We start from the raw sequence: 15719 nt of genomic DNA, 5'->3' as shown, positions 1-15719 counted from the left end.
ACGAACCTGAAAGAAAGGGTGCCATTCCGAACCTGAAAAAATATTGCATGGTTTACGGCACGGAGTAAACAAGCCTAATTGCGGTGGTAGCGTAGTGGTCAGAGCATCTGCTTTTGACGCGGTGGATCAGGGTTCGACTCCCGGGGGAGATACATATTAACTGCGATTTTATTGGCCTCTACCTAACCTTTTTACTAAACTTAACCAACTCCTTTCTACATTGCCTAAACCTAACCAAAGCACAGAGCAAGGACATTTATTTTCAGCAGGAGTGCCGCGGCTGCATCAGACCATGGATGTAATGCATCAGACTCGCACCTGGGTGAAACTTTGGAGGCGGAGGGGGAGGGGGAGGGGGAGGGGCCGGTCGGGCGCTGTCCCCGCGGCGCGTCGTGTCAAGCCGGGCAGGAAGTCAAACCACGAGAGAATCCGGTCAATTTTCAAAATAAAACACATTCGGAACGGCGGCCCCTCGGGAAGTTCGAAATGACGGACCTTCGGGAATTTTCGGACTGGCAGACCGTCGGAATGGCGGTTCTTCGGAATGGCGGTCGCCCCCCTGTCTTGGGTTAGGTGGTCTTGACTACAACACTTTTGCAGCCTATTGTAAACACAGTGATGGCTGAAGCTCTTTGCAAGATTGTTAAGAGAGCCGCTTTTACTGTAATGGTGGCTACATAGCAAAACACTTCCATATTACTTCTTTATATCTCACATTGTCTGATCACTTTTTCCTCCCAGTGGGTGTTGGTTCCATATGAAGAAAATCTAGCAAATGATTGCACATCATTATGTTTATTTTAACGCAGAACTGGATACAGATGGAGAATCATAATTGCTAATGGATGTCTTTTAATACCATATTGAAATGATTGCGCAGCCTTGGTAAATGTATGCAGACTATGGCCTGAAGTGTTAGCAGGAAAACTCTCTTAAGCACTTATTGCTTTACAGAATGTCCTCAAACATGACTGTAAGTGAGATATGGGCCTGACTCATTCCTGGAGCTGTGGCTAGCAGAGGTGAAGTGCAGTTGACCTTTTCACTCACCATCTATGCAGCTTTACCTTCCTGTTTATGTGTACTTAAGGTGATCATTTCCGTGATAGTTTGCAGGTTTTCTACCACTGAATTTTGCCTGTGTATGTATGTGCGTGCAAGTGTGTGTGTGTGTGTGTGTGTGTGTCCGGGGGGTTGCTGCCTGTCCCAGTGATAAGGCATATGGAGCAGGCCCAGTGTTACCAGGCCAGTCACACACACAGATAAGAGCAGATAGCATTCACTGGAAGAACTGCTGCAGGCTTGACACAGCACTATACACACCGCACGCCACACAATAGTGCGTGTGTGTGTTTTATAGCAGTCACATTTGTGCGTGTTTGTGTGAACATATATAGGCTTATAAACGACATACATCTGTACTAGTGTCTGGGAGCAATCTTTTGCACATGGGTTTTTGAACGTGACCCCCTACTGAAGATTATGAGGGGTTATTACTCTAAAAAAAAAGTTTTAAAGAAAAGCTTTGTATTAGCAGTCCACTCTGCTCCACAGTGCTACTGATTCAATAAGACGGCCCATGACCGCTGCCACAGAGGCGACAGACCATGAATTGCTTTATTAATGTGTGTAATTTTTTTTTCTTTCCAGTTAAATTCAAATATGCACTGTGATCTGGATGTTCCTTCGACACAGCTTTGTTGCATTTTCACATTCTTGGACACATTTAATGTTCACAGCTGCCCAGTAAAGCCGCAGCTTCTAATGGTGATGATGGAGCAGTTTGGTCGGAGGGATTGGGGGTTTTAGTACCTTGCTCAAGGGCAGCATTTAAAGATCGAGAAGAGTATTTATTCACTTTTCTGACTCAAGACTTTAACAGTCATCACTGGGATTGCAGTACATTACTGGCCTTGATTCAGAAAAAACAACTTCTAACTGAGAAATTCTTTAGAGAAAAACTGTTTGAGAAGAACTGATTGAAAAGGGGAAAATGAATAGGTCTAAATACTGTTTGCCGTGAGTGTGTGCAACTGAGTCTATTTCTTACAGTCGCTGGAACAGTGTGTTGGTCAGTGTTGTGTATGATTAATGTTTACATTAATGAGTAGTGTGGAGCATATTCATTTCAGGAATAACAGCAATGGCCAGAATTTGGATGAGAGAATGAATATACCTCTTTCTCCATAACCTGTTGCCAGGTGGGGGACTAAGCTAGGCAGGTAGGTCACTTCTCTTACATCATTGTAGTTGGTTAGTTAGCTGCTATGTGAATTACCCCATACTACAGATATGAGAATGTATCCCAGAGGCAAAGTTGTTTGTTCTATTTATTCCATATTGTATTGAAATATATACTGAAGCACTCAAATACCTCAGTGATACTCAGTTCCCACTTTACTGCTCGAACAGACTCCCTTCTTCGTGGCATTAATTCCACAAAATGTTGGAAATTCTCTTTAAAGGATTTATGTCAATAGGACTGCATCACATCGTTTCTGCAGATATATCAGCTGCACATTTAAGCGAGAGGATTCAGGTCTGGAAGACTGTGAAGGCCACTGAAGTTCATTGAACTCATTTGCAGCAGCCATTAGAAGATGGTAATCTGCTGCCATAAAGGGATGCACATGGTCAAAAACAATAGACAGATAGATGGTCACATTTAAATGATGGGCCGTTGGTTTACAACACAGGCCTGGACTTTTGACATCCCATTAGTGAGCTAGGATGCATGGATTCAAGCTACTGTTGCCAGCTTCCTCAGCAGAAATCCAGACCAGACAATGGGACCGTCTGTGTCCACTGCAGCCTCAGACATCCATTCTCCTGTGACCTCTCTCACCAACAATAATATCACAATGATTGTTCCACATCCTGATGTTTGATGTGAACATTAAAGCAGAAGTAAGTGGAATGTTTGTGTTAATATAAGTCTTAAATAGTTCTATCTTCCGACAGCAATCACTTACATAGAGTGTTTGGTCTGAAACACGGGTCTGTCAGTCACTCTGCTCTGCTGTAAGCCGAGGGGAAAACTTTCCTTGTATCCTACAACCTTTATCCAATGAGGAGAGAGAACGACATAAAGGGGCAGCCTTCTCTGTGTGTGCAGCCAAGGGATGCGCGTGAATTTGGTGACGTAGGGACGAGGACCAATAGATCCATGACGAGGGTGGGGACTGCTAACTCCATCGGCTGACAAGAAGTCAGCCAAAACCACCGGATCGCTTACTTCTGCTTTAAAGGGGACATATTATTGAAATATATTATATATTCTGGCCCCAAAATGACAAAAAAAAAATCTGTAATTTTCAGGCTCCCTAAATTGAAATCCACATGGTTTTACGAGTTGTTCTCTCAGTTGTCTTCCAGTGATGTAACCGGTAGAAGGGGGCGGGGCAAGCAGTGGTTCATTAGCATTCAAAGGGACAGACACTGAAAGCAGCCGTTGTGAACAGGGCTGTTTAGAGAGGATGAAAAGATCTGTGATGTTTGATCCTTGAGGTATTTTGACCAAAGCATGTCACAGACATGTCTTTAAGACACCTGGGGACTATTTTAATTTGTAGAAAGGGGGCAGAACATGTCTCCCCTGCCTTGACTTTATACACTATGTTGTGCTGCCATGTGATTGGCTGACTGCACGGGGAAACAGGTGCACAGGTGTTCCTGATCAAGTGTATGGTGAGTGTCCATTGAGGACGTGGGTTTGGAGTCTGTTGGAGAGCAGCTCTAACAGAGACAGGCTGCAGATCAGAAACATGAAATCTACTTGTATCAGCTCCTCCTGGATTACTGAATGTTTAACACAAAGATTCTAGGGATCTGAACTTTCTGAAAAACCATAAACCATATTCTCCTCTTTCTGCTTTTTCACAGTTTCAAAGCAAGGAGATATCAGCCTGGAGAGAGGTGTACTCTCTGTCTGGTTTCCTTCTCCCCAACCTCCCCTTTCTCTCTTTTATTTCCCCTCCTTTTTCATAACCCAAAGTCTCCCTCTCTCTCTCTCCACACACCATAACCAGACCACAGAAGGGGCTGCTGCAAAGCAAGAGAGGTTGTGGTTGGCACACATACGCCCAGAGGGGCCCAGGCCTGTCAGCTCAGTAGCCCCACATCTGGAGGCTCCCGCTGGGCCAGCAGCCTCCCTCCAGCCCCCCCTCCTCCTCCACCACCGCTCCCCAGAGAGCACTGAGCATACATACCACACACACACACACACACACACACACACACACACACACACACACACACACACACACACACACACACACACACACACACACACACACACACACACACACACACACACAGACAGGAAAATGTACATGCACATACATATTTACACACTTCAACACCTCACTTATGTGCACAAACACACACACATGCATGCAGACACACACACACAGAAACATACACAAACCCAAACTCCCACTCAACACACAATTTACAGGCACACACGTTAAAGTCTAAAACATTATGCTAATCTACAGCCGGCGGCAGAGGATGGCACTCTGCTCGGCCTCCTGCCAAAGTCTCATTTTTATAAGATTAACCACGAGGAAGGACGAAGAGACAGAGAGACACATTCTGCTGTGAGAGACGTTAACTGGACAGCAACACCTACTCTCTCTCCGAGGCTTCATGACACTTTGAAACATCCACTAATACAAACACAAATGACAACACCATTAGAGAGCCGAGTGAAATAACCAGGCCAGACTTGATGTCCTGCATTAGACATACAGTATCTGCCTGTGGCTAAGGATAATAAAAAAAGCAGTATTCAGCTCAAGCTTTGGGGTTTGATTGATGTGGAGTTTTGAAGGCCATAACCAAAATATACAATCATTCAAAAAACCCAGAAGGATAATAGTGTACCACTCCACTTCATTGTGTCAGTCTGATGTTCTCTTTTTACCCCTCACAGTTGCTCATAAACCACAGGTCTGCAGTTTGTACACTGGGTAAAGCTTCTGTCATAATCCTCTCAGTTTAAAGCTGATTCCTGAAGGTTATACAGTCTATGTTTAACAACATCGTTGAACCTGATGATATCTGGCATCCTGCGATGACAGTTTATGTCAGGGGTCTGTGGTCCAGATACTAACTCCGAAATATAAGATATAAATTATTGAAAATGATTCAATTTTGACGGATCATTTTTCTTTTAACCGTGACAGCTTTTCTAGCTTTTTTTTTTTTTACGACACCGGTCACATGATAGTATTCAGCCAATCACTGCAGTGAAGTGAGATGAGCACAAATGGTGAGGGATGACTTTGGGGAAAAGGATGGTATAGAAGAGGAAAAGAAAGATAAAAGTGTTAAATGTGTTCATGTATAATATAAAAATGGATACGACTCCAATTAACTGTTAACTGGAGTTAACCATGAAGAGGAAAACCCTACAGTTCCAGAGCTTTGCTTGGATACATTTTATGTGACTGCACCTCTTTGAGTTTTAATTGAATGTCTCTGGTCTATATGATTAATGTGACCCATTGTCGCAGTATGAAAATTCTATGCAATGACTAAAGTTTTACAGTGGCCCTTTAAAAATGCATCGCTTCCTGTGTGGCATATGGTGTTTGAGAGCAGAGTCCTAATTCAGCACCACATAGTAATCCTGATTGGCTTGAAGCCTGTGTGCAGGTGACAGCCAGGGCTGGAGGCCTTATGCTTCCATCCATCCCATTCTCATCAACACGATCAGTCATGTCTCCAGGGAATTTCTTCACATTTTCTTTAAAAATTCCTTGAGTGAGTTCAAATGAATGTTGAACTGATTAGATTTTGGTGGTCAAAAGTCAAAGACCTCGCAAAACACAGTTTATGTGATATTTGAGGGAATTACAACAAACGTTTAAGAGGTTATGGTCAACGGTCGAAGGTCAAAGGTCACTGTGACCTTTGAGAATTATTTTCAGTTAGTTATGACACAAATTAACTTAAATGTATATAGATAAAATGATCATATTGTCTTAAGGTGATGATATCACTCAATGCAATAAGTGAGTAAGGACAGATTGTGACCCTATGTCCTGCAATTGATCTATTTTCATCTTTTGTCTTTCTACACTAAGGAGAAGCGATTTACATCTATGAAAATTCAATCGGAACGGAGGATGGATTCAGGAACAAAAGTTCCATGAAACATAATGGAGGAAGTGATTACTCATAAAACACTTCAACAGAAACATTTTAACAAACTTTGGCAGTAGAATTATGACTTACAGAGCAGGAGGTTTTATTATTAATGTATAGAAACAGAAAAAAACAAAACAATCATGAATCAAACATAATAATCGTACATGCTCACTTACGGTTTTCATGGAAACATATACAGCAGTATTACGAGTGTCAGCTACACTGAGGAAGACATATGCTACTGATGTTATAAAAACATATTCTGATGGCTGAACCTGTAAAAATCATGAAAAACAAATATCATTTTAGGGTGGGCAGCAACCGCAGAAAAGACTCAGATTTAGTCAGTTGAGAATAAGTTCTATAAAATATATTCTAGGGTTGTATACCATATTATATGGTTAACAGTAGGAAGTAAAGGAGACTGTATTGCTCCATGCAATGGGCTCTGGTGGTCAAACCTGGAAGTCTCCGTTCACAGCCGTACATGAAGAGTGCAGGGAGCCGGCTGAGGGGCCAGAGCGCACAAACTCATTGCCAGTCAGTGTGGCATTGTGTGATGATAATAAGGATAACTTCCTCCAGGATAATGGAGCCGAAGCATATTCAGGCCTCTGTGCGCGCTGTCCCCCAGGATGGCCCTGTCTGCTGTGAATATTCTGCATTTAAATGGTCCATTAGAAGCCAAACAAACACAGACAGGCCTCCATACTAATGACCGACGGGGTCCAGGGGTGAGGCAGGGCACCCGCCATGTCTTAGTGTGTGTGTGTGTGTGTCTGGGTGCGTGGGAGAGATGCAGATAGTGTGTGCTGTGTTGGAAACAGACAGGGAGACTTGAAGTATGTGTGTGTGTGTGTGTGTGTGTGTGTTTGTTGGACTGGGAGGCTGATTGTGTGTGACATGGGTCAGGAGGGTATGGCGGGGTAGGGGGGTAGGGGTGATGGAGAGTATGGGCTTTTTGGCCAGAGGGGAATCCTCCTCTCAGTCCCACTGGGTGTCCATTTGCATGTCTGTCCAATTTATGTGTGTGTGTTTGTATGCTTTCACATTAGCCATCTTTTGAATAATATGTCTTTGTTGCCTTGCATACATTTGCTCTCGCATACACAGTATGTGCATATTGCCTGTCATATTGTCATGTGCTCGTGCCCATAGTCACTTGAGTGTATGTATGTGTGTGTGTGTGCGTGTGTGAGTGACATAGAGAGTTGCAGGGGTTATTCTAATAAGGGGATGCTAGTTGTGGGCCCCGGGCCTGGTCAGCCCTTTGCTCATTATCATTATTAATATTTGAGGAGTAGCCTGTGCAGGGCGGACAGATGCCCTGTTCTCTCAGCACTCGGCTTCTCATGAAATGTGACAGGGCATGTCCTCACCACCCTCTGCTGTTTATCTGCCATAATATGAGGACTGAAGACTGAGGTGTGTAGGCTGATCAAGATCACAAATACATCTCCTCTGGTGCAGGAGCTTTTGGTTTTGATTAAATAATGGTGGCCAGGTAGCATTCCTAGCCTCACATCCAGTATAGACCTTTTTGATCAGTTTAATCATGCACATTTGACCACTGGGTTGTGTGTGCAGTCATGGTTGATTTACTAAAAGCAGCCATCTTTATAGACATGAGATGTAGCTAGCAGCATAATGTTAAATCAGAAGTAAGTGATCCGGTGGTTTTGGCTAACTTCCTGTCAGCAGATGGAGTTAGCAGTCCCCGCCCTCGTCCCTACGTCACCACATTCACGCGCATCCCTTGGCTGCACACACAGAGAGGGCCGCCCCTTTATGCCGTTCTCTCTCCTCATTGGATAAAGGTTGTAGGATACAAGGAAAGTTTTCTCCTCGGCTTACAGCAGAGCAGAGTGACTGACAGACCCGTGTTTCAGACCAAACACTCTAAGTGATTGCTGTCGGAAGATACAACTATTTAAGACTTATATTAACACAAATATTCCGCTTACTTCTAACATTGATACAGACCACTTTGAATCAGGCTAAAAAATGCTACAACATATGCAGAGGATGCCAACACAGTTTTAGGAGCAACAAATACGTTTTATCAATTCAAAAAGAATGCACAAGACTGTGACTTATCATATCAAGGAATAACAACACCACACCCATTCGGACTGCATGTAACAGCATAAGCCTACATTTAGCCATTATCAATAAAAAGCAGAGTATAGAGGGTATGCGTTTACGTCACGTTGCCCTCGGCAACGCCCCGTTCGATCGGACTGAGTGGCAAAACAAGCGTCCCTCAACATGCTGGCGGATAGCGGTGGACTTATAAACTGGATAAAATATAGTATATCAAAACAAATTAATGTCAAAAGGAATCGACAACCAGCTCCCCAAAGCCGTCTGCTGCACGGACACTGACTGTAACACAGTGTGACCGCGGTACCTGCAGAGTGACTGACAGGCTGCTGTTACTGTGCAGAGGGACGAGATTACAGCTGTTACTGTCTCCCCTGACAGTGACTCCGACACTAAAACACGAGCTGCTTTTATTCTGAAAAACTCTGACCAGTCAAACTGTAGGATGTGTTGGAGGACTAATTTATCTAAACATCATAACTATGACAAATGAAACTGTAAACACAGCTGATCGATCGAAAAAAATGACCGCTCCAGTGAATTTACTTTCCGTCATTGAGAACAGGTTCTTGAATGTAACTCGGTCAAAGTGAGACGTATCCTCAAGATTTTTAGCAGCTCTGTTAGTTTATGCATGCTTTACATGCTGGCAAAGCTAGACATGTCAGACTTGTGTGGGCTCGGAGGAAATCGCTTCGTTACTTGCTCGTTTTTAAACTTTGGCGGCTCTGCCACTCGTCTTTTTGCCACTCAGTGGACGTTCCACAGCGACTTCCGAGTACCGTGACGTCATGTGCATACCCTCTATTCATTCAGACAAGTTGAGTTGAGTTTTTCTGTTTTGCATGATGTTAAAAGATGAATGAATGAATGAATGAATGAATGAATGAATGAATGAATGAATGAATGAATGAATGAATGAATGAATGAATGAATGAATGAATGAGGCCAGAGGGCATCACTGAACCTGTAGTTGTGATTCTGAGGTGTCTCTCTGTTGACTGTATGGAGCCGTAACCAGGATGAGTTGTCAAACCAAGATACTGTCAGCAAGATCACTGAAGACAGTTTGAAATGGACACAAGAGGACAGGAATGGCTGCTTTAAGCCTGCTTCTCTGCCCGGCCCCAACCTCCACTTCCTCCACCATGTTCTCCAGAATAGAGGAATGCTTCTCTGGTTGGATGGGCTGCTAGCAGCGCTGCACGGACTGGTAACATAGATCTGTGGCATCTCAGTTGATCAGTCAGTCAATCAGGAAATAATAAGGTAATTGGTACATGTGTGTTTTTAAAGTGTGTTAGCAGGTCCATACAGCAGCAGCTACTTAGCATGGATGTGAAGCATTAACCCCTTCTACATTGGACTGGGATGCCCAGCAGTTTGACATAATATGAACTGGACAATGAAGAGGTTTAAACAACAATTAAGCCTACATTCAGATAATAATAATAATAATGTATTTATCTAAAGATCAAAGTGCCACAGCACTTCTTAGTGTTTAACTCAAGTTGCAAAGTTTAGATCTAACACTGTGATGTACTTTGGGCGGAGGAGGTGAAACCATGCTGCCTCCATTAGGGAGGAGAAGAGGAGACTAGTCTGCTCTCAGCTTTCACTTGTACAAAGCTTTAAAAGAAAGAAAAACTTTTTTTTTTTTTTACATAAAAACTTTGAAAGAGATAATCTTTGAATCTTTGGAGGCGAAGGAGTTATTAACAATTCAGAAGCTGATCATGTAGGTTTTTTTTTCCTTCATTTTTGAATTGTTGGTTATTCCAAATCCGTCCATCTGACTAGCATTATTATTATTGCATTATGTATTTTCCATTTCCATTGCTAATATCTCAATCCATCCAGGGAGCTGTGTGAGGAGAGAGCTGTATCCACTCTGCTAACCATATTTATAGGCCGAGTGAGGGAGACAGACGGAAAGAGACAGAGAGACAGACACAGAGCGGTTGTTTGTGCTATTAATTGCTAGAAACAAAAGCAGCACTTCTTCAAATGAGCACTCACTCCTCTCTGATATATTTGCATATTCATATTCTCCCCCCCACCCCCTTGTCTCTGCTGTTCACAGGGGGGGACAGTGAATTTGCAAGAGTTATTTGTTTCTTGTGACGTTCTGGAACTTTTCTTTCTGCCACCCCTAAAAGCCTGACTGGGGTTAAAGGGATAGTTCACCCAAAATGGAAATTTCACTCATTATCTACTCACCCTCATGTGGACTAAGGGCTGGGAGAAGTTTCAGAGTCCTCAGTGGCTTCTCTGAGTTACAGGGGGTCTCGGTGTAGCAGTGCATGTCCATATAACGGTTGCAAATGGACACCAACTGTCTTCGTAACAAAAAGACACACCAAAAAACATCCAAATACCTCCATGCTGCTCGTATGTAATGTCCATCTTGTATTGAAGCCCCGAAATGCGAAATTGTCCAGAAAAAAAAGTCTATATTTCAAGCTTGTTTTGTAGCGGAAGCCTCTCGAAGCTCCTGTTCCCGGTTTGTCAAATTTGGACGAACTGGTTCGTCCAAATTTGACAAGTTGGTATCCATTTGCAACCGTTATATGGACATGCACTGCTACGCCGAGACCCCCTGTAACTCAGAGAAGCCACGGAGGACTCTGAAACTTCTCCCAGCCCTTAGTCCACATGAGGGATAATGAGTGAAATTTCAATTTTGGGTGAACTATCCCTTTAACGTGCATACAAACACACACATGATCACAAAAATGTGAATGTGAAATTAATGGGAACTTCCTGTGCGGAAAAGACCGGCCTGACTGCCCTCAGCTGTTGAGTTTGATGGACTCACACATACACAGACATACATACGCATGGAGATCAGCTATGATGCTCAAGAGACTTAGGACACACACACACACACACACACACACACACACACACACACACACACACACACACACACACACACACACACACACACACACACACACACACACACACACACACTCTATTCTTGTCCCTGTGCACAATCTGATCATCTTCTGATTACTGCGCATGTGTTTGTGTTCTCCTATCTGTTTACATCTCTATATTCATACAAGCAAGGTACAGCACAGACACCAAAGTGTACTGCACACACACACACACACACACACACACACACACACACACACACACATAAACAAGCTACTGTACACACAAACACTAGCACTACAAAAGACAGGGAAAGTAAGACAGTGAAGTAACAAAACGCAGCAGCAGCAGAAACAAGCGGGCAACAAAGCGAAGGCGTGTTATTAATGGAGCGTTGTCGAGCGAGGTGTTTATTTTCGACACGTGTGCTAGTTAGCGGCAACAAACACTCTCCGTGTTGTACATGAGGCCAAAACAACACGCTCAGGGACCGCACCAAGCCAAACAAATGATGTCTTTTTTTAGTTAATCATATATTTATACAATAGGAGGAAGGGACGTATACGGGGTAGAGTGAGCCGGCACCACAGGTAGTAACAGGTTGGAGTACTGGCTGCTTTAGGGAGACCAAGGTGGAGATAATTAAAGTGTCTTTGTTAGTGAAAGTCATCGGATCCTCAAGGCCTCAGGAAGTGAGTTTAAAGGTGAACTTTTCAATTTTGTTATGAAGAAAAAAATTAAGCAGAAGCAAAGTTAGTCAAAGGAAAGCATAGATGAGATGTGTGGATGTGATGAAGAGCATAGCATAAAAACATTCTGTCTGGCTTCATTGTAACCTTATGGTGTCTACGCCTAAATCTAAGCCGAATAAATATGCAATGTAGTGATTAAAGCCTCTACAACAGTAATTCCCCTACATCGATCACAACATAACAATTCAATAATTTAAAACTTTAAAGACTACAAGTAGTTAAAGAAATATCAAAAGCACTCTGTCAGTTAAAAAGCCTTTATTGCAAGTAGTTTAGTAGAGGCTTTTACTGTAATGTGAAGACACTGCAGGAAATCAGTGTTTCATTCCTGACAGCAAAAACTTTTTCCTTTAAAGATACACTGGAAATGTAGTTGTAAACAATGGTCTCCTACATTTGTGAACGCCCAAGAAAAGACAAGAAAATAAAAAACGTACTGTACATTTGCTCATGTGCTGCAGTGACACACAATTCTGAAGTAATTGTGGCCAACTTAACCTCATGAGTTAGATGTGAAGCAAATTTTTAGTTTTGCGTCCCTGCATATCAGAATGAAATGCTGTAGCTTTTCTGTGACATTTAAATGATGGATAACATCCAGATAATTTTTGCTAGTTTTGGCTAACTTCTTGTCAGCCGATGGAGTTAGCAGTCCCCGCCCTCGTCCCTACGTCACCACATTCACGCGCATCCCCTGGCTGCACACACAGAGAGGACCGCCCCTTTATGCCGTTCTCTCTCCTCATTGGATAAAGGTTGTAGGATACAAGGAAAGTTTTCTCCTCGGCTTACAGCAGAGCAGAGTGACTGACAGACCCGTGTTTCAGACCAAACACTCTAGTGATTGCTGTCGGAAGATACAACTATTTAAGACTTATATTAACAGAAACATTCCGCTTACTTCTTTAAATGTGTCATACTTTAAACTTAACAGTTTAAAGGTTCAGAAAAAGGGTGGTCCCTGTTTATTTGTGACATCACAATGTTACACAAAGCGTGATAGCTGGTTTTAAGGCTCAATTCCTGAATACAGGATGTGTTCATTCATCTGTTAACTGAGTCTTTCATATTTTGATACTATTAATAAAGAAACAAGAATTGCTTTACAATCAGAGAAGACATGGACATCTACCTAATGTGGGACCTTTAAGAAAAACATATAAAAAAAAAAATCAACGTAGTAGTCCTGAGCCTTGGTGACAAAGCAGCATATAGGCATATACGCAGCATATAGGCAGTTATGTATAATAATATTTTAACCACAGAAAACTAAACTGAAAGTGTCCATTTTTTTATGTTACAACAGGTATAGTTTCCCTATTACAGCTTTCCATTTTACTTTTCATTTCTTGCTGCCATGTGTATGCGAGTGTGTGTGTGTGTGTGTGTGTGCGAGGATGTAGGCTATGTATGTGTGTGTGTGTTCACCAAAATGAAGTTTGCGCCTTATCGTTGTTTATTCTTAGATTTTCAAACTAAGACCTAAAGCTGCTACCGTTCAAACAGGGAAACCCCCCTGCGGCAGTGAGATCCAGCCTTCCCACCTGTCAATCTCCACTCTGCCCCGGGGCCTAACCAAGTCTGTCCGGGGGTGGATGTGATATTAACAGTATCGTAAAACCTTTTTCCACCCCTAAGTTGTTTATTTTCATTTTAAGCTGACATTTTAATATGCCACTGTGCAGCTTGTCTGATCCTTTGCCAAAAAATGAAGAAAAAAAAAAATCTACCCTCACACACTTGTCAGCTGGAGGCAAAAAGGCCAAATCTGAGCCTTGACAAAACAGAAGACGGTAATGATCGTTCACATCTGTATGGCTGTGTACGTGTGTGTTTTGATGGAGGGGTCGGGGTATAGGCGTGCACACACAAACATGTGCTTTCAAGGTCATTCTGATTACAAAGTTACAGTAACTTTGGGGTAAATTGCCAGTTTTCTTTGACTGATGTGGGTTTTTTTTTGAAGGCCGTTTTTTGGGGTTGAACCAGATATTTTGTCATGTCACACTGTGTTGACTGTCTTGAAAGAGTCCAGTGTGTCCCCATAACTTCATTTTCAGTATGCAAAACCTTCAAAAAGATTGCATTTAGCATTTAGCATTTAGGTAACTCTTAAAACCCAGTTTAAAAGATCATGCAAATTACAAAACAATGGCTCGTTTATTTTAGCCACGCTGAATTAAATTTATGTTTCATACATAATTTAAGTTTCATATACATAATGAAAATGAAATGGTGATGGTACAGTGGGGGTGAGCTGGTGGAAGAGGAGGAGGTTGGGCTTGGGCCGGATGGATGGTTCAACTTTCAGACAGGAAACAGCTGTTCATTTCCCATGTGAAACCAATACAACATTTCTTTTCTCTTCTTCGTGACCGTTCCATAACCTTAACTGTGTGCTTACTATAGTTACCATGACTACAAAGTTCTATTATATTTGCTGCTTTTACACTTTAAGAAAATCAAGGTGGCACACACAATATATTACACAATGGCTATTATTTCCTACCATATGTGATCAAAACAGCATCATGTGAAGAATAGTTGACTCTGGCTGGCATCATAGCTGCGTGGTGTGAGTGGAGGCTGCAGAAACGGCTTACTTCTCATTTTGGCATGGAAGAAAATGCAACATTAGGTATCTAGTTCTGATTATACATTTTTGGTTCATTACATTAAAACTAAAGTCCCTGATGATACATGGAAAGTGGCACACTGCTTGTGCATCGCAGGCATAGTCTATGCTATTTTTGTAGCTAGTACACTCCTGATAATGTGACATTAAAATATCTAGAGGAAAATCTGTGGAGCTGACTTCGGATCAGGTTTCTGGAGGTCAATCAATAATACACCATGACCACACCTCATTTAAGACCAACACACCCATGGGTGCACAGATGAAGGCAAACATAGTCGCTATTTGCGTCCATCTGAAACTAAAGCAAGAATATTTGCACATCACTTTGCACCACTTTGTGCTGGATCTCTGATTGGACCAATATGAATGTATTGAAAACATTATTACATCCTGTAGATTTGCTATTGTAGTTAAAACGCATTTAGATCCCCCACATTAAACACAAGCAGACCGTGTACGGCTGTGTGTCAGTCAGTTGCAGCACATCAACACATGCATCCGCCACCACACCCCATTAGCCAAAAACACACGCTGCCTTCGAGTGCGGTTGAAAACATCGTAATCAGGAGTTTCCACGAACAAGCGAGCAGTGAAGTGGTAAACACGAGCGGTGAAGTTGGTGAGTGATATATTTAGGTGACAGCAGTTGATGGTGAAGTGTTTACCCATGACTCAGTGCACATGATGTATCATACATTGTGCTTTTACTCTGTCTCAGATTTTAATTAACACGTCTCCTGCTTCTCGACTTTGATCTACTACTAAGTGCTTTAGATCATCAATAGGTGCCCATGCACATTTGCCCATGATCACACACACACACACACACACACACACACACTCATACACACGCGTTCAAAGCAATCAGTGTGACCGGTGAACTTGTGACCTTGTGAGTGTTAGTGTAAGGCCTCTCTGTCTTTCTTCAAAGGCTGGCTAATGCTCTCCCCGAGGGCACGCGCTGGCACAAACTGGCCCCCACCGCCATTTTTCTTGTGTGTCTTTCCTTCACTTCACTCTATCTTTCTCTCCATGTTTTTGCTCCTCTCCTCTGCAACTCCCTCCTTATAAACAATTCCCAAATCCTTCTTTCCTTTCTCCCCCACCCCTTCGCTGCCCTCCAATATCTCACTCTTTCTTTTTTTCATTCTGTCCCTCGTTATTCCCAGTCGTGGTCTCTCATCCCCTCC

Source organism: Trachurus trachurus (assembly GCF_905171665.1).
Source record: "Trachurus trachurus genome assembly, chromosome: 15".
Lineage (NCBI taxonomy): Eukaryota > Metazoa > Chordata > Actinopteri > Carangiformes > Carangidae > Trachurus > Trachurus trachurus.
Note: the sequence above shows the minus strand (reverse complement) of the source record.